Source organism: Triticum dicoccoides, chromosome 5A (genome assembly GCF_002162155.2).
Source record: "Triticum dicoccoides isolate Atlit2015 ecotype Zavitan chromosome 5A, WEW_v2.0, whole genome shotgun sequence".
NCBI lineage: Eukaryota > Viridiplantae > Streptophyta > Magnoliopsida > Poales > Poaceae > Triticum > Triticum dicoccoides.
In genome coordinates this window covers 650,716,818-650,736,298 of record NC_041388.1, presented here as the reverse complement: position 1 = coordinate 650,736,298, position 19,481 = coordinate 650,716,818, and positions in this window count along the sequence as shown.

Sequence of the window (19,481 nt, the reverse complement as noted above, 5' to 3'; positions counted from 1 at the left end):
CTTTGATCTTGAATTGAAGGAGGTTAACATCTTGCTTTAGGAAAAATCGCCAGCTTTGAATTGTCTGTTGCAGGCCTCGAAAAACTTTGCCATTTCTTTGAGTCCATAGGTTCCAGCAACCAAGATTTATCAACTCCGTAGAAAACTTCTTGGGAAAGTGTTCTGAGGCAAGGACCAGATCTTCATACAGAGAAGTCCCTCTTTTCTTACCAGGAATTAAGGAATGCCAACAGTCTTGAGCAAAAGAACAGTCCCAGAAAAGATGCTTCACTGTCTCTTCAGCACTCTGACTACAGTTTGGACAGTGAGGGTCATCAAGATGCATCCCCTTTCTTTGAAGAAAGGCTCTAGTGTTGATTCTTTCATGTGTAGCTAACCAGAAGAATATTTTGTGCCTTAACATGTTTTTACTCTTCCAAATCATGTTGAAAATTGGATGTTGTGCAGAGTGTGGGATCAAACTGTTGTAGATTCTGACTGAAGAGAAATTGGTTTTTCCATCATAACTCCACCGATCAGTTCCAGTCTGTGACAATTGTGGTAAGAGATCATCAAGCTGCAGAAGTTGATCGAAGGCCATATTGGACAATGGAAGCTGGAAATTGTGGGTTCTGTCTTCTGCCTCTTGGAACTGTTTGATAGAGATGGAATGGTTTGTGGAGAAGGAATGAAGATGTGGAAATTGAATATGAAGAGGTTCACCCATCCACTTGTCCTCTCACAAAAGAACAGTCTCACCAGAGACAACTTTACATTCCATAATATTCTTGAAATCCTCTAAAAGTGAGATATGGGCTTTCCACCAGAAGGATCCAACCCTAGTCTCAGTTGGGGGCTCATGATGATAATGTTTTTCCCAGATCAAATTAACCCAAGGGATATCTGCCCTATTTAAGAACTTGTATAAATTCTGTTGGAAATATGCCCTAGAGGCAATAATAAAAGTATTATTATTATATTTCCTTGTTCATGATAATTGTCTTTTATTCATGCTATAACTGTATTATCCGGAAATCGTAATACACGTGTGAATACATAGACCACAATATGTCCCTAGTGAGCCTCTAGTTGACTAGCTCGTTGTGATCAACAGATAGTCATGGTTTCCTGGCTATGGACATTGGATGTCGTTGATAACGGGATCACATCATTAGGAGAATGATGTGATGGACAAGACCCAATCCTAAGACTAGCACAAAAGATCGTGTAGTTCATTTGCTAGAGCTTTGCCAATGTCAAGTATCTCTTCCTTTGACCATGAGATCGTGTAACTCCTGGATACCGTAGGAGTGCTTTGGGTGTATCAAACGTCACAACGTAACTGGGTGACTATAAAGGTGCACTACAGGTATCTCCGAAAGTATCTATTGTTTTATGCGGATCGAGACTGGGATTTGTCACTCCGTGTAAACGGAGAGGTATCTCTGGGCCCACTCGGTAGGACATCATCATATGCGCACTGTGACCAAGGAGTTGATCACGGGATGATGTGTTACGGAACGAGTAAAGTGACTTGCCGGTAACGAGATTGAACAAGGTATCGGTATACCGACGATCGAATCTCGGGCAAGTAACATACCGCTAGACAAAGGGAATTGTATACGGGATCGATTGAGTCCTTGACATCGTGGTTCATCCGATGAGATCATCGTGGAACATGTGGGAGCCAACATGGGTATCCAGATCCCGCTGTTGGTTATTGACCGGAGAACGTCTCGGTCCTGTCTGCATGTCTCCCGAACCCGTAGGGTCTACACACTTAAGGTTCGATGACGCTAGGGTTATAAAGGAAGCTTGTATGTGGTTACCGAATGTTGTTCGGAGTCCCGGATGAGATCCCGGACGTCACGAGGAGTTCCGAAATGGTCCGGAGGTAAAGATTTATATATAGGAAGTCCTGTTTCGGCCATCGGGACAAGTTTCGGGGTCATCGGTATTGTACCGGGACCATCGGAAGGGTCCCGGGGGCCCACCGGGTGGGGCCACCTGCCCCGGGGGGCCACATGGGCTGTAGGGGGTGCGCCTTGGCCTACATGGGCCAAGGGCACCAGCCCCAAGAGGCCCATGCGCCTGGGGAAACCCTAAAGGAAGAGTCCCAGCAGGGGAAGGCACCTCCTAGGTGCCTTGGGGGGGGGGAGGACTCCTCCCCTGGCCGCCGCCCCCTTGGAGATTGGATCTCCTAGGGGCTGGCGCACCCCCCCCCCCTTGGGATCCCTATATATAGTGGGGTAGGAGGGCCTCCCAAACACACCTTATGCCTTTGGTGCAGCCCCTCCCTCTCTCCCAAGTTCTTCTCCTCTCCCATGGTGCTTGGCGAAGCCCTGCTGGATTGCCACGCTCCTCTACCACCACCACGCTGTTGTGCTGCTGTTGGATGGAGTCTTCCTCAACCTCTCCCTCTCTCCTTGCTGGATCAAGGCATGGGAGACGTCACCGGGCTGTACGTGTGTTGAACGCGGAGGTGCCGTCCGTTCGGCACTTGATCATCGGTGATTTGAATCACGACGAGTACGACTCCATCAACCCCGTTCACTTGAACGCTTCCGCTTAGCGATCTACAAGGGTATGTAGATGCACTCTCCTTCTACTCGTAGCTGGTTTCTCCATAGATAGATCTTGGTGACGCGTAGGAAAATTTTGAATTTCTGCTACGTTCCCCAACAGTGGTATCAGAGCCAGGTTTATTGCGTAGATTCTTTGCACGAGTAGAACACAAAGTAGTTGTGGGCGTTGATGTTGTTCAATATGCTTACCGTTACTAGTCCAATCTTGTTTCGATGGTATTGTGGGATGAAGCGGCCCGGACCGACCTTACACGTACTCTTACGTGAGACAGGTTCCACCGATTGACATGCACTTGGTGCATAAGGTGGCTAGCGGGTGCCAGTCTCTCCCACTTTAGTCGGAACGGATTCGATGAAAAGGGTCCTTATGAAGGGTAAATAGCAATTGGCATATCACGTTGTGGTGTTGCGTAGGTAAGAAACGTTCTTGCTAGAAACCCATAGCAGCCACATAAAACATGCAAACAACAATTAGAGGACGTCTAACTTGTTTTTGCAGGGTATGCTATGTGATGTGATATGGCCAAAATGATGTGATGAATGATATATGTGATGTATGAGATTGATCATGTTCTTGTAATAGGATTCACGACTTGCATGTCGATGAGTATGACAACCGGCAGGAGCCATAGGAGTTATCTTTATTTATTGTATGACCTGCGTGTCATTGAAGAACGCCATGTAAACTACTTTACTTTATTGCTAAACGCGTTAGTCATAGAAGTAGAAGTAGTCGTTGGCGTGACAACTTCATGAAGACACGATGATGGAGATCATGATGATGGAGATCATGGTGTCATGCCGGTGACAAGATGATCATGGAGCCCCGAAGATGAAGATCAAAGGAGCTATATGATATTGGCCATATCATGTCACTACTCTATTTGATTGCATGTGATGTTTATCATGTTTATGCATCTTGTTTGCTTAGAACAACGGTAGTAAATAAGATGATCCCTTACAAAATTTCAAGAAGTGTTCTCCCCTAACTGTGCACCGTTGCTACAGTTCGTCGCTTCTAAGCACCACGTGATGATCGGGTGTGATGGATTCTTACGTTCACATACAACGGGTGTAAGACAGTTTTACACAGCGAAAACACTTAGGGTTAACTTGACGAGCCTAGCATGTGCAGACATGGCCTCGGAACACGGAGACCGAAAGGTCGAGCATGAGTCGTATAGTACATACGATCAACATAAAGATGTTCACCGACGTTAACTAGTCCGTCTCACGTGATGATCGGACACGGCCTAGTTGACTCGGATCATGTGATCACTTAGATGACCAGAGGGATGTCTATCTGAGTGGGAGTTCATAAGATGAACTTAATTATCTTGAACATAGTCAAAAGACCTTTTGCAAATTATGTCGTAGCTCGCGCTTTAGTTCTACTGTTTTAGATATGTTCCTAGAGAAAATATAGTTGAAAGTTGATAGTAGCGATTATGCGAACAGTAGAAAGCTTATGTCCTTAATGCACTGCTCAGTGTGCTGAACCCCAAACGTCGTTTGTGGATGTTTCGAACATCGAACATACACGTTTTGATAACTACGTGATAGTTCAGTTAAATGGTTTAAGTAGAGGCACCAAAGACGTTTTCGAAACATCGCGGAACATATGAGATGTTTCGAGGGCTGAAATTGGGATTTCAAGCTCGTGCCCATGTCAAGAGGTATAAGACCTCCGACGATTTTCTTGGCCTGCAAACTAAGAGAGAAAAGCTCAATCGTTGAGCTTGTGCTCAGATTGTCTGAGTGCAACAATCACTTGAATCGAGTGGGAGTTGATCTTCCAGATGAGATAGTGATGTTTCCCCAAAGTCATTGCCACCAAGCTGCTAGAGCTTCGTGATGAACTATAACATATCAAGGATAGAGATGATGATCCTTGAGGTATTCGCGTTGTTTGACATCGCGAAAGTAGAAATCAAGAAGGAGCATCAATTGTTGATGGTTGATGAAACCACTAGTTTCAAGAAGGGCAAGGGAAAGAAGGGATACTTCATGAAACGGCAAATCAGCTGCTGCACCAATGAAGAAACCCGAGGTTGAACCCAAACCCGAGACTAAGTGCTTCTGTAATAAGGGGAACAGCCACTGGAGCAGCATTACCCTTGATACTTGGTAGATGAGAAGGCTGGCAAGGTCGATAGAAGTATATTGGATATACATTATGTTAATGTGTACTTTGCTGGTACTCCTAGTAGCACCAGGGTATTAAGATACCAGTTCAGTTGCTAAGTGTTAGTAACTCGAAATAAAAGGCTAAGGAATAAACGGAGACTAGCTAAAGGTGAGTTGACGATATATGTTTGATGTGATCAAACATCGCACGCTCCCTCTACCATCAAGATTAGTATTAAACCTGAATGGTTTATTGAATCTCGATCGTAGTGATACACATTTTCATGCCAAAAGATATAAGATAGTAATGATAGTACCACTTCCTTGTGGCACTGCCATATAAGTCATAATGGTATAAAACGCATGAAGAAGCTTCATGTTGATGGATCTTTGGACTCACTCGTTTTTGAAAAGTTTGAGACATGCGAACCATGTCTATTGGTGTATATGCATGAAGAAACTCCATGCAAATGGACCGTTCGGACTCACTTGATTTTGAATCACTTGAGATATGCAAATCATACCACATAGGCAAGATGACTGAAAAGCCTCGGTTTCAATAAGATGGAACAAGATAGCAACTTGTTGGAAGTAACGCATTTTGATGTGTGTAGTCCAATAAGTGCTGAGGCATGCAGTGAATATCGTTATGTTCTTACTTCACAGATGATTCGAGTAGATGTTGAGAATATTTACTTGATGAAACACAAGTCTGAATTATTGAATGGTTCAAGTAATTTCAGAGTGAAGTAAAAGATCATTGTGACAAGAGGATAAAATGTCTATGATATGATCATAGAGATGAATATCTGAGTTACGAGTTTTGGCACACAATTAAGACATTGTGGAAATTGTTTCGCAATTAATACCGCCTGGAACACCATAATGTGATGGTGTGTCCGAACATCATAGTTGCACCCTATTGGATATGGTGCGTACCATGATGTCTCTTATCGAATTACCACTATCGTTCATGGGTTAGGCATTAGAGACAACCACATTCACTTTAAATAGGGCACCACGTAATTCCGATGAGATGACACCGTATGAATTATGGTTTAGAGAAACCTAAGTTGTCGTTTCTTAAAAGTTTGGGGCTGCGACGCTTATATGAAAAAGTTTCAGGTTGATAAGCTCGAACCCAAAGCGGATAAAATGCATCTTCATAGGAAACCCAAAACAGTTGGGTATACCTCCTAATTCAGATCCGAAAGCAATATGGATTGTTTCTAGTCCTTTCTCGAGGAAAAGTTTCTCTCGAAAGAATTGAGTGGGAGGATGGTGGAGACTTGATGAGGTTATTGAACCGTCTCTTCAACTAGTGTGTGACAGGGCACAGGGAGTTGTTCCTGTGGCACCTACACCAATTGAAGTGGAAGCTTATGATATTGATCATGAAACTTCGGATCAAGTCACTCCCAAACCTCGTAGGATGACAAGGATGCGTACTACTTCAGAGTGGTACGTAATCCTGTCTTGAAGGTCATGTTGCTAGACAACAATGAACCTACGAGCTATGGAGAAGCGATGGTGGGCCCGGATTCCGATAAATGGCTTGAGGCCATAAAATCCGAGAGAGGATCCATGTATGAAAACAAAGTGTAGACTTTGGCAGAACGGCTCGATGGTCGTAAGGCTAATGAGTACAGATGGATTTCAAAAGGAAGACGGACAATGATGGTAAATGTCACCATTAAGAAAGCTCGACTTGTCGTTAAGATGTTTTCCGACAAGTTCAAGGAGTTGACAACGATGAGATTTTCTCACTCGTAGCGATGCTAAGAGTCTGTTGGAATTATATTAGCGATTACTGCATTATTTATGAAATCTTGCAGATAGGATGTCAAAACATTGTTTCCTCGACGATTTTAATGAGGAAAGGTTGTATGTGATACAACCGGAAGGTTTTGTCAATCCCGAAAGATGCTAATAAGTATGCAAAGCTCCAGCAATCCTTCTAAGGACTGGAGTGAGCATCTCGGAGTTGGAATGTATGCTTTGATGATGATCAAAAATTTTGGGTTTGTACAAAGTTTATGAGAAACTTGTATTTCCAAAGAAGTGAGTGGGAGCACTATAGAATTTCTGATGAGTATATGTTGTTGACATATTGTTGATCAGAAATGACGTAGAATTTCTGGAAAGCATATAGGGTTATTTTGAAAGTGTTTTTCAATGGAAAGCCTGGATTAAGCTGCTTGAGCATTGAGCATCAAGATCTATAAGGATAGATCAAAACGCTTAATGGTACTTTCAAATGAGCACATACCTTGACATGATCTTGAAGGTGTTCAAGATGGACCAGTCAAAGAAGGAGTTCTTGCCTGAGTTGTAAGGTACGAAGTTAAGACTTAAAGCTCGACCACGGCAGAATAGAGAGAAAGGATGAAGGTCATCCCCTATGCTTAAGACGTAGGCTCTTCAGTATGCTATGCTGTGTAACGCACCTGAAGTGTGCCTTGCCATGAGTCAGTCAAGGGGTACAAGAGTGATCCAAGAATGGCTCACAGGACAGCGGTCAAAGTTATCCTTAGTAACTAGTGGACTAAGGAATTTTCTCGATTATGGAGGTGGTAAAAGAGTTCGTCGTAAAGGTTACGACCATGCAAGCTTGACACCTATCCGGATAGCTCCGAGTAGAGAGACCGGATACATATAATGGAGCAATAATTTAGAATAGCTCCAAGTAGAACAGTTGTTTGGAATAGCTCCAAATAGAGCGTGGTAGCTGCATCTAGGAGATGACATAGAGATTTGTAAAGCACACACGGATCTGAAAGGTTCAGACCTGTTGACTAAAACCTCTCTCACAAGCAACATGTTCAAACATAAAACTCATTGAGTGTTAATCACATAGTGATGTGAACTAGACTACTGACTCTAGTAAACTCTTGGGTATTAGTCACATGGCGATGTGACCTGTGAGTGTTAATCACATGGCGATGTGAACTAGATTATTGACTCTAGTGCAAGTGGGAGACTGTTGGAAATATGCCCTAGAGGCAATAATAAAAGTATTATTATTATATTTCCTTGTTCATGATAATTGTCTTTTATTCATGCTATAACTGTATTATCCGGAAATCGTAATACACGTGTGAATACATAGACCACAATATGTCCCTAGTGAGCCTCTAGTTGACTAGCTCGTTGTGATCAACAGATAGTCATGGTTTCCTGGCTATGGACATTGGATGTCGTTGATAACGGGATCACATCATTAGGAGAATGATGTGATGGACAAGACCCAATCCTAAGCATAGCACAAAGATGGTGTAGTTCATTTGCTAGAGCTTTGCCAATGTCAAGTATCTCTTCCTTCGACCATGAGATCGTGTAACTCCTGGATACCGTAGGAGTGCTTTGAGTGTATCAAACGTCACAACGTAACTGGGTGACTATAAAGGTGCACTACAGGTATCTCCGAAAGTATCTATTGTTTTATGCGGATCGAGACTGGGATTTGTCACTCCGTGTAAACGGAGAGGTATCTCTGGGCCCACTCGGTAGGACATCATCATATGCGCAATGTGACCAAGGAGTTGATCACGGGATGATGTGTTACGGAACGAGTAAAGAGACTTGCCGGTAACGAGATTGAACAAGGTATAAGGATACCGACGATCGAATCTCGGGCAAGTGCAATACCGCTAGACAAAGGGAATTGTATACGGGATCGATTGAGTCCTTGACATCGTGGTTCATCCGATGAGATCATCGTGGAACATGTGGGAGCCAACATGGGTATCCAGATCCCGCTGTTGGTTATTGACCGGAGAACATCTCGGTCATGTCTGCATGTCTCCCGAACCCGTAGGGTCTACACACTTAAGGTTCGATGACGCTAGGGTTATAAAGGAAGCTTGTATGTGGTTACCGAATGTTGTTCGGAGTCCCGGATGAGATCCCGGACGTCACGAGGAGTTCCGGAATGGTCCGGAGGTAAAGATTTATATATAGGAAGTCCTGTTTCAGCCATCGGGACAAGTTTCGGGGTCATCGGTATTGTACCGGGACCACCGGAAGGGTCCCGGGGGCCCACCGGGTGGGGCCACCTGCCCCGGGGGGCCACATGGGCTGTAGGGGGTGCGCCTTGGCCTACATGGGCCAAGGGCACCAGCCCCAAGAGGCCCATGCGCCTGGGGAAACCCTAAAGGAAGAGTCCCAGCAGGGGAAGGCACCTCCTAGGTGCCTTGGGGGGGAGGACTCCTCCCCTGGCCGCCGCCCCCTTGGAGATTGGATCTCCTAGGGGCTGGCGCACCCCCCCTTGGGATCCCTATATATAGTGGGGTAGGAGGGCCTCCCAAACACACCTTATGCCTTTGGTGCAGCCCCTCCCTCTCTCCCAAGTTCTTCTCCTCTCCCATGGTGCTTGGCGAAGCCCTGCTGGATTGCCACGCTCCTCCACCACCACCACGCCGTTGTGCTGCTGTTGGATGGAGTCTTCCTCAACCTCTCCCTCTCTCCTTGCTGGATCAAGGCATGGGAGACGTCACCGGGCTGTACGTGTGTTGAACGCGGAGGTGCCGTCCGTTCGGCACTTGATCATCGGTGATTTGAATCACGACGAGTACGACTCCATCAACCCCGTTCACTTGAACGCTTCCGCTTAGCGATCTACAAGGGTATGTAGATGCACTCTCCTTCTACTCGTAGCTGGTTTCTCCATAGATAGATCTTGGTGACGCGTAGGGAAATTTTGAATTTCTGCTACGTTCCCCAACAAATTCTTCATGAGAAGTGCCTTGTTATGGGTTGTAATGTCCAGAATGCCAAGTCCTCCCTGCAATTTGGGCTTACAGACCTGCTGACCGCTGCCAGGAGATAAGTGGTGTGCCTCCCTCCTCCATACCATATTTTCTCCAAAAAAATCTTCTAAGGAATTTATTTAGTTGTTCAATAACTCCTACTGGCAGTGCCAGTGAACTCATGAAGAAAAGGGGCAGTGAAGCAAATACTGATTTAATCAAGAGCAGTCGACCATCATAGGATAAAAGAGTTGAGCAGCCAGAAAGTCTTCTATCAATCCTTTGCATAATTGGGTTGAAATCTTCAATTCTTGGTTTGGATGTACTCATAGGCAGACCTAGATATGTGAAAGGGAAGCTTCCACGCTTGCAACCCAGAACTGACAGCAGAGTAGGTATTTCTTCTTCAGGTACATTGATTGGGACCAGAAAGGATTTCTCATAATTCACCTTGAGACCAGTGAAAGCAGTAAAGTGCAGAAGAAGATTTTTGACATGAGCAAGTTGCACAGATTGGGCTGGTAGAACAAGAATAGTATCATCCGCATATTGGATTACTGGGAAATTAGGACAGGACTGACTTGGGATTGGAGGGTTAATGAGGTTGTGCCTCATAGCTTCATTCAGGATGGATTGGAGAGTATCTGCTGCCAGGACAAATAGCAAAGGTGAAAGAGGATCTCCTTGTCTTACACCTTTCTTGCAAAGAAAACTTTCCCTGGCACACCATTGAGAAGGACAGATGAACTGCCAGAGGAGAAGATCATGTCCATCCAGTGTATCCACCTATCCCCAAAACCTCTTGCTTTAAGGATATCAATTATTGTTCCATGCTCAATTAGGTCAAAAGCCTTCTCAAAGTCTAATTTGAGGACAATAGTGGGTTTCTTTGACTGCTGGCATTGATGGAGGTATTCAAATGCCCATCCCAGGCAGTCCTGGATAGTCCTTTGTTTAATGAAACCATACTGGTTTGTATGCACCAATTTCAAAATCACTGTTTGGAGCCTATTTGCCAGAAGCTTTGTAATAATCTTGATGGTGCAGTTGAGCAGGGAGATGGGCCTGTAATCATTAGTGTTCAAAGGAGAATCTTTCTTTGGGACAAGGGTTATGAAAGAAGCATTGATGCTCTGCAAGGAGATTTTTCCTTCATAAAAATCTTGAATTAAATTATAAAAATCCTTGGCCAAAATATCCCAACATGCTCCTATGAAATCCCCATTAAATCCATCTGGCCCAGGAGCCTTGTCTGAGGGCAAATTCTTAACTACCTCATCAATTTCCTCTTTGGTGAAAGGCCTTTCTAGCTCCTCTAAGCCTTCTACTCTTTGAATGAGGTTAACTAGATTTAAGGGGTCTATAGTGTTTGTAGTTTCCCCCAGCCTTTTCCTAAAGGAATTCCAGATAACAGTTGCCTTTGCATGGTGCTCAGAATGTTCCAGTCCCTGTTCATCCTGTAGAGTGTGGATGTAATTGTTTCTGAATTTGATGGAGGCTTTGGCTTGAAAAAAAATTGAATTTTCATCTCCAAACTTAACTATTCTGATTATGGCCCTCTGTCTCCAATAAATTCTCTGGTAGGATAGCAGCTTGAGAAAGTGCTCTTTCAAAATTTCTCTTGTAGTACTTTCTGCAGCAGATAATGGTCTGAATTCCTCGAATACATCCCACATAAAAATGGTGTTGTTTGTGGCTTTAATTAGAGCAGCTAGATTGGACAGACTTTTACTCCAAAGCTTAAGACCTTTCCTTAGCCTCTTAAATTTGGCAGTGATCAACTTTGCACTATTTTTCTCATCTAGAGGTTGATTCCAATTAGCAGCCACAGTGTCTTTAAAGTTGTGATGATGAAGCCAGAAATTTTCAAATCTAAACACTGTAGATTTTGGGATGCAAGTGCCAGTATTAATAACAAAAGGGATGTGATCTGAAATGGGCTTTGCTAGAGGAATAACTAAAGTGTTTGGATATTTGAGTGTCCAACATTCAGAAGTGAAGACCCAATCAATTTTCTCCGGCAGAGGAGCTTGCTGCATGTTACTCCAAGTAAACTTTCTTCCTTTCAAAGGGATCTCCACCAGCCCCAGAGTGCTAATAGTGTCATTAAATTGTAACATGTGGTTAAAGTCCCCCTGCCCATCATTCCTATTAGAGGGGTGCCTGATGTAGTTGAAATCCCCAGCCAAAATCCAGTCAGTGCTGTCAGGCATTTGAATGTTTGCAAGCCAGTGTAGAAAATTTTGTCTTCCCCCAGAATCACAAGGGCCATAGATGTTGGTTAGAATCTAACAGTCTCCAGATTGTTTTGAATGGAATCTCACTGAGATTTAGAAGGAATTCTTGAACAAGCACTCTCCCCTGAAAAGGTTTTCATTCCAGGCAATTAATAGACCCCCTGAGGCTCCTACAGAGGGGAAAAATTCAAACTTATTGAATCTTCTAGGGCAAAACTTCCTGATATAAGCAGCATCAAAACTCTCTCTTTTTGTCTCTTGCAGGCTAATAATAGCACAACTAGATTCCTCTATCTTATTGGAGATAGCCAGCCATTTATCACTTGAATTAATACCTCTCACATTCCAGTTTAGAATTTTCCAGGAAGAGTGCATGAGAGTAAAGAGAGCATGTATCTCCGGACCAGAACCGAGTACCTCAACTCAAACCAGTAAAAGCACAGAACCCAAGCATAGCTATCCATCCACACATTAAAGTTGTGATACATATAAGTCATACAGATCCTCAAGGACCAGCATTTCAAAAGATATCTCATCTTAACTATTAGAATAAAGGTTCTTTGAAACTCAGCTAGAGAACAAAAGAAAATCCAAGTAGGAGACAGATCTTCTAATCCCTCCAGAGAGGCTGCTTCCCTCCCTTCTTGAGCTTCTTCTGAATGATGGCATCAGCCTTGGGGTCAACCTTGCAATAAGAAGTGTTTAGATTTCTAATCACTTTAGAAGAGCAGACTGGAGGCTTAGCTTGGCAGGCCATACAATTTACATTCTGACAAGTTTTGTGCTTATATCCTTTATTCAATTGTTGCAATCTAGTACTTCTTCTTACCTCAGATTCAATAACTGGGCCTCTGTCTTTCCTCTTAGCTGAGAGAAGTTTTTCCACATTGGGCTCCTGCTGGGGAGTACTGATGCTATTGCCATCTTCAGAGTCAGAGGCCTGAAGACATTGAGGAATTCCAGAAACCGGGCAGTTGTCAGGAATGAAGAAATTAAAAGCAGTCTCAGGATCTACTCCTTCACACATTATTTGCCACATAGGTGAGAGCAAGAACATTTTTGCCCACCCAAACTTCTTAGGATTCATAAGAGTAGCACAAATAAAGTTAACCCAAATAGGAGGTACCTTGACTGCCTCCTGCTCCTCAGAACCCAAAGCAAAATAGCTCTTCCATGCATTCAAGCTCTCCTGGCCTATTTCTGAGAAATATTGAGAATCACCAGAAATAACATTAGAAGACAGATACTTTCCTTTCACATCAAAGCCAGGGGGTGGACCTAAAGAATCTGATGAGGAGTAAAGAGGGGGATTCATACTGTTTGCAACATCTTTAAGCAGTGAAGTGACTGCATTATCAGGTTCAATGATTTCAATCTCTTCATCTACTGATAAGCTATCAGAGTCCAAAGCAGAGTTGATAGCTTGCTGATACTCTGTCTGGGTTGCAAGTCTTATGACAGGATCATTGCCAGCTGCTAGGTTGAGCTGAAAGAAATCATTATCCTCTTCAAAGTCATACAGTGGGTTGACTTCTAAATGAATATCCACAGTAGGAGGGGCAAGATTTAGATCCAGGCCCAAAGCAAACGCAGGAGTTTCACCAATTCCAATGGGCTGACCTTCCTGAAGCTGGCCCATAGGTAAGACAGGGCCCAAAGCCAAATCTAGGTTAGGTGGCCCAGGGAGCCAGATGTCCTGGGCCAACAAATTCAAATCCAGGTTTCCCTCCTCATGCTGATCATTGAGAGCTTCCCAACCTATCCCATTGGTATTAGAACCTACAGAATCTGTGATTGCACTATTATTGTCCATAATGGGAGGTTCAGGCTCTGCTAGATTATCCTCCAAGGGTTGCATTAAATCTGCCAATTCCATAAATTCTCCATCCTCAATCTCTTGATCCACAAAAGCATTGTTATCAGCAGGCATGGCCCAGTGACCCCATCCAGGAAGATTAACATCTTCCTCATCTTCATCTTCTGGCAAATCATGCTGCTGCACACCTTGCTGGTTATGCTGAAAGTGATCCTGAGCTTGGTGCTGCATAACAAGGCCCACAAAGTGATTCAGTTGATTAGGATGAAAATTCTGGTTGACAGGCTGGGGATGAGGTTGCCATCGACAGGAATGGGATCTTCATTAGGAGGGCCCCCTCCAATGAGCTCCTGTTGGACAATAACAACTGGAACAGACCAAGATTCAGAGTGCACCTCTTCAGATTCACCTACCACAATGCTAATAGGAACATCTCTCAGAGCGTCCACTCTAATCTTGACCATTAACGCAACTTTTGTACTTCTTGCCCTGTCCCAAAGGAGCATCTTACCAAAGCTTCTAACCGAGTTAGCTATTTCATGAATATTTCTCTTGTCAAAAGGAAAACCAACAAGTAAAGCCCAGATGTCCCTATCTAGTGCAAGATTTCTCCAATTCTGCCCCTGATTATGCCTCTGGAAGATGACATGAATATCTCCAAACACATGAGGACTTTGAAGCACCAAGGAATCCCGGTCAAAAGGTGAGTTGAATCGAACATAAGCTTGACCGAACGGACAGGGGCAGATTTCTGAAAACCCTAAATGTTTGACCTCAGTAATAAACTCTTCAAGAAGCTGCCTGACAGTGGGGAACATCACCTGAAGATTGGGCATCGGCACCAGCATGGCAATCGCCCATTCTTCATGAACTGGAGCTGAGGGCGCCGAAATGACACGAACGCGAGCAGGACGGCCCTCAACGGTGATGGCTTGATGATGCGGAGGCAGAAAAGGAGTCGGGTCGAATGGAAAGTTCGCCATGGCCTGGCTAGCTTCATCTCGAGCAGAGTAGGTTGGAGGGTTCGTCTGGATGGGAGGCACAGATGGAGAAGGCAATGCAGGGGGGATCACCAGTGCTGAAGCAACCTGATTAGGTAAGGAAGTAATTGGCACTCCTTGATTTGGGGCAATCTCTTCTCTCGGGGAAGGAGCGGCAGTCACTCCAATTACTGGGGGAGTTGCAGGCGCAGCAGAAAGAAGTTGATTTGACCGGACTAGAGGCTGGAATGCCGAACGACAGTCTCTGGCAATGTGACCCCACTCCTTGCATTTCCTACAGCGAATTCGATTCGTACAGGCCGGCCTTTCATGGCCCATGAGCAGACAACGAACACAGAACAGCCGGGCTGAGCCTACTGCAGGAGCAACTGGCCCATTAGAGCTACGCGCACCTCTGGACAAGCCCATAGTATTTTGAATGGCCAAATTTCCCGCTGCATTGACTCCCGCATTAACCTCTGCATTGATTGGGAATTGAAGCCTGCTGAAGACTGTGGAAACTGGTACCGATGATCTAGCGTTTGCAATCAAGAGATTGTTCATTAGGCGATCTTGAGATCGATCAAAGTATCGTGGAGCACGGACAGCATCTGCATATGAGGTAGATCTATCTCTGGAACGTGAAACCACAGTCCAACCTTCTTCCATCTCAGGATCAGATATATGCCTTGACTTTGGGCCAGAACGCCCCCAAAGAAGAAATCCCAAATTGAACTCCGGAGTAGAGATATTCCCACCATTGTAAATCGCAAATCCAACGTCCAACGAGGAAACAGAGAACTTGAACAGATGATCCTGAAGCTTACAGACCTTAAAGAGAGATGCTCTGCCTCCAAAACAAGAAAGAAGAATTGTGCCTACCTCATCTTCAGAAAGCCTGATCTTTGATCGTGTGAATTCTGCGACTAGAAAGAATTCTCTTAGGCCAGATCCTTCAGAGAAGTTAATTGGCATATTCAGCCGGTTCCTGATCCGATCCTCAAAAGCATGGCCTCTTTCAAATCGCAGATCCGCCAGAGACATGATGACTCCCTGAGGGAAAAGCACCCTCAAAAGGAGGAGAAGGTGGAGACGCAGAGGAGAGCGAGCACAGAGGTCGTGGACGCCGGGGCCGGAGCAAGCCCCCGCGGAGGAGCGTGGACGCCGGGGCCGGAGTGGCCACCGGCGGTAGGCGAGAGCGCTAGGCGAGCACGTCAAAAGAAGTAGTGTGCTGTAGAAAAGGCTGTACACATTTTTGTTTGCAGCTGAAGAAAGGAGTGTACACATAGCAATATTGCTGGTAGCTGAGAGAAATATTCAAAAAACCCAGTAGAAAATTTTGATTTATATTTTACTTTATTTTTCTTAACGGGATGTTCAGTTATTTAACACGCTGTGAGGTCGACGATACACAAATGAAATAGATTTTATAAATAACCTCTGACTTAAGGGTGTGAAAATTACCGCATCAAACTAATTTACTCTATATTTCATATTTGAATTTTAAAAATAAAAGATCTCACAAACATGTCAATAACAATAACATCTCTCTTAGAACAAATTTATGCTTTTAAAGCATTCTCCGTATAGGAATTCGCTATGCTACCGTTGTTTGATGTGAAGAGCAAAAAAAAGAAGTTTCCACGAGTTTCCACTCGAAAACACAAATGCACTTTTGAAAATTGCATGATATTTTATCATGACATATATGATTTAGTTTTAGTTTAAATGATTTAGTATTGTGATTACTCATAATAATCTAACGTGCAAAGCACGTACAAATTACTAGTAAAGTTATACAAGATTTTAGTATAAAGTTATACTAAGATCAAAACACTTATTTTAAGCTAGGATGTTGTTGGTCTGTTGTCCCAGCGAGCGATAGATCGATCGATTTGGTGCTAGTTCACCAGCGGCACCAATACATTCTCCTCGTTCTGGTCTGGAAAAGGAGGCCGTTCTCTATCACAATTTCCGGTATGGACCCTACACGTCTATATCAACGATTTGACTCATAATCGGGCACCCAACCACAAAATTGATTTGTTTTTTTTAACACAAAATTGATTTGGTTGTTGCTATGGAGTATGGACCCTACACGCCTCCATCAACAACCGTGGGGCGATATCTTTCTTCATCGTAAAGAAAGAAGGATGCTATTTTTCTCGCGCGACAGCCTCGCGCCTCGCGCACGCTCCTCTTTCTTTCCTATCCGCTCCACCACAGGCCCAAGAAGTTTTTTTAACACAGTATAAACGCAGATGCTTATACATACGCATATACACTCACCCATATGACTATATGAGCACACATATCCACACCCTACTCCTATGAGCACCTCTGACAAACTGATCTGAGATATCATCTTAAAATTGACAAAGTCGCCACAAACACCTTCATAGTCGACGGACACGTCTCCTCCCACTGACTCGCATCGCTGGAAAAACTGAAATAAATACAGGAAAATACGATCACCAATGCCAAGTCTAGAACTTGAATTCGTGAGAGTCATTTGGTTGGCGCCTCTCCCGCGAGAGACATGACAAAACCCTACACGCCGCCACCCCGCCCCTCCCTCCCCCCTAGCCGCCACTAGAGCGCCGTTGGACAAAGCTCGACCGGCATCAACGGTGGCGGGGATCCTTTTCCTCCTCACCTGGTTTGCTGCGGTGCAGGTGTGGCATGTTGGCAGGGACGCCTCGCTTTGGCATAGGGCGTGATGGATGGGCGTCGTGCAGTAGCGCTGCAGGTGTGGTCGGGCGGTGGTTGCATGGCCGTGGTGATGTTCCTTTCCTATTTCCATGTTCAACTCTTCCTCCCTCGAATTCCTACGCAGATTCGGCTGGCTAGGCTCTAGATCCAGTCGTCCCGATGGCCATCAACTGCGTGGCGGCGGTGATCTTTCTCTCCTCTTTCTACGTTCGGATGTTCCTCCCTTGACTTCCTGCGCGGATCCTGTTGGCTGGGCTCTAGATCTGGCCATCCCAACTGTCGGCGGTTCCGTGGCGACGGTGATGTTCCACTCCTTTGTACGCCTTTGGCTCTTCCTCCCTCAACTTCTTACGTGGATCTGCTTGGCTGGGCTGCAGATCCGACCGCACCAGTGGCTGCATGGTGGTGATGATGTTCCTTTCCTCTTTTTGTCTCTGACTTTTCCTCCCTCGACTTCCTATGTGGATCCGGCTGGCTGAGATCCAGATCTGACCATCCCGACGGCCAACGGCTACATGGTGGCGGCGACGTCCCTTTCCTCTTTCAGTCTCCGGCTCTCCTCCCTTGACTTCCTGCGCGGATCCGACTAGCTGGGTTCCAGATCCAACATCTCTGTCTCTTCCTCCCTTGACTTCCTGCGCAGATCCGGCTGGTTGGGCTCCAGATCTAGCATCTCCGGCTCTTCCTCCCTCTAATCCTGCACGAATCTAGCTGGCTGGGCTCCAGATCCAACCGTCCCAGTGGCCGCATGGTAGTATTGATGTTCCTCTCCTCTTTCCATCTCGCTGGCTCTTTCTCCCTTGAATTCCCGTGTTAATGCCCATATAGTGAAACATCTATACTGTGAGAAGGTTGCTGGCAGGCCCACAAGCAAAAAATAAGAAAATCTCAAAAAAAAGGATGGGACCAAATTGAGCAAAGATGGGGTCATAATTCGCTGTGGAGAATGTGTCATAACAAGAAAGGATGTCCAAGATTCAAGGAGATGGCTAGAGTAGAAGCAACAGCTCAAGTAGCGTGTCATAACAAGAAAGGATGTCCAAGATTCAAGGAGATGGCTAGAGTAGAAGCAACAACTCAAGTAGCTCAACCTGCTCAAGGAAGTGTAGACTATTAGGCAGAAGCACAACATCCAGAAAGACCAAGAAGGAAGAAAAGAAGAATCGTGCAAGACTAAGTTAGCATGCCAAACATCCACATAGGGCCAACAATGACTGATGAAAATGGTGACGGATATATCCTTTAGATACTACATATAATATGAACTACAATGAGATCTCCACTACAATTTTTAGCTTTTTCAGAAGCACTGCATTACTAATTCAAATTATTTTCTTTTCACCAATACATGGATTATGCTGAACTAGATAACATGAAGAGATCCTTCCAGTGTCAAAGTATGTATGATATCTCACCTAGCCCATGAGATTCACTATTTTGTTTTTGCAATTATGCATTAGTTCCTGGTAGTAATTTTGAATTCTATAAAATGGAAGCTCCAAATATTGTCTTCGAAGACCTTCAGCCATTTCCTTTCGAGTCAGCATTTGTTGCTGCCACAGAACAAATACTCCAGCCCAATGACTACAACATTAACCAAATAAGGTTTAAGAGGTATAGATAGGAATCGGTCTGGAAGGAGAGTGGCCAGAGCTGCAAAAAATGCAAGTAACATGGAAAGAGGTCGGTAGCAACAACATGGGAAGAGGAAATGTAAGTACTACTGGCAGTGACAACAATAACAGGGGAGGAGGAAATGCAGGTACTTTTGGCAACAACAACAACATGGTAAGAGGAGGAAAAATGCAGGTTCTATAGGGTTTGAATATCTTCCGTTTGGTACTAGGAGAGGAGCTAGAGCTGCAACAAGTACTAGAAGAGGAGTAAGATCTGCAACATGGACAAGCATGGATGAAGATGAGGTTAACAACACACAAAATGCACCACAAGACTAAAACCCCATAGTGTACTATAGTATCCATGCAATGCAATGTTAGTTTGGCAGTACATCTCTTTTGGTAGATCATGTGTGCATCCTAAAACTTAGAGGATGTAATGTTTTGTGTATAAGACCAATGCAGAACATGCACCAAAACTGTTATATATGTGTTGTTATATGGTGCTATCCAGTGTGTTGTTATATATGATGTTTCTGCAATCAGAATTGACCAAACTGTTGCATATGTGTTGTTATACAGAGTGTGTACTGACCACAACATCATCTCAATTGACCAAACTACAACATCATGATCATAAGTGTCATATATATGTCGGATAGACTCTATATGTTGTTATAT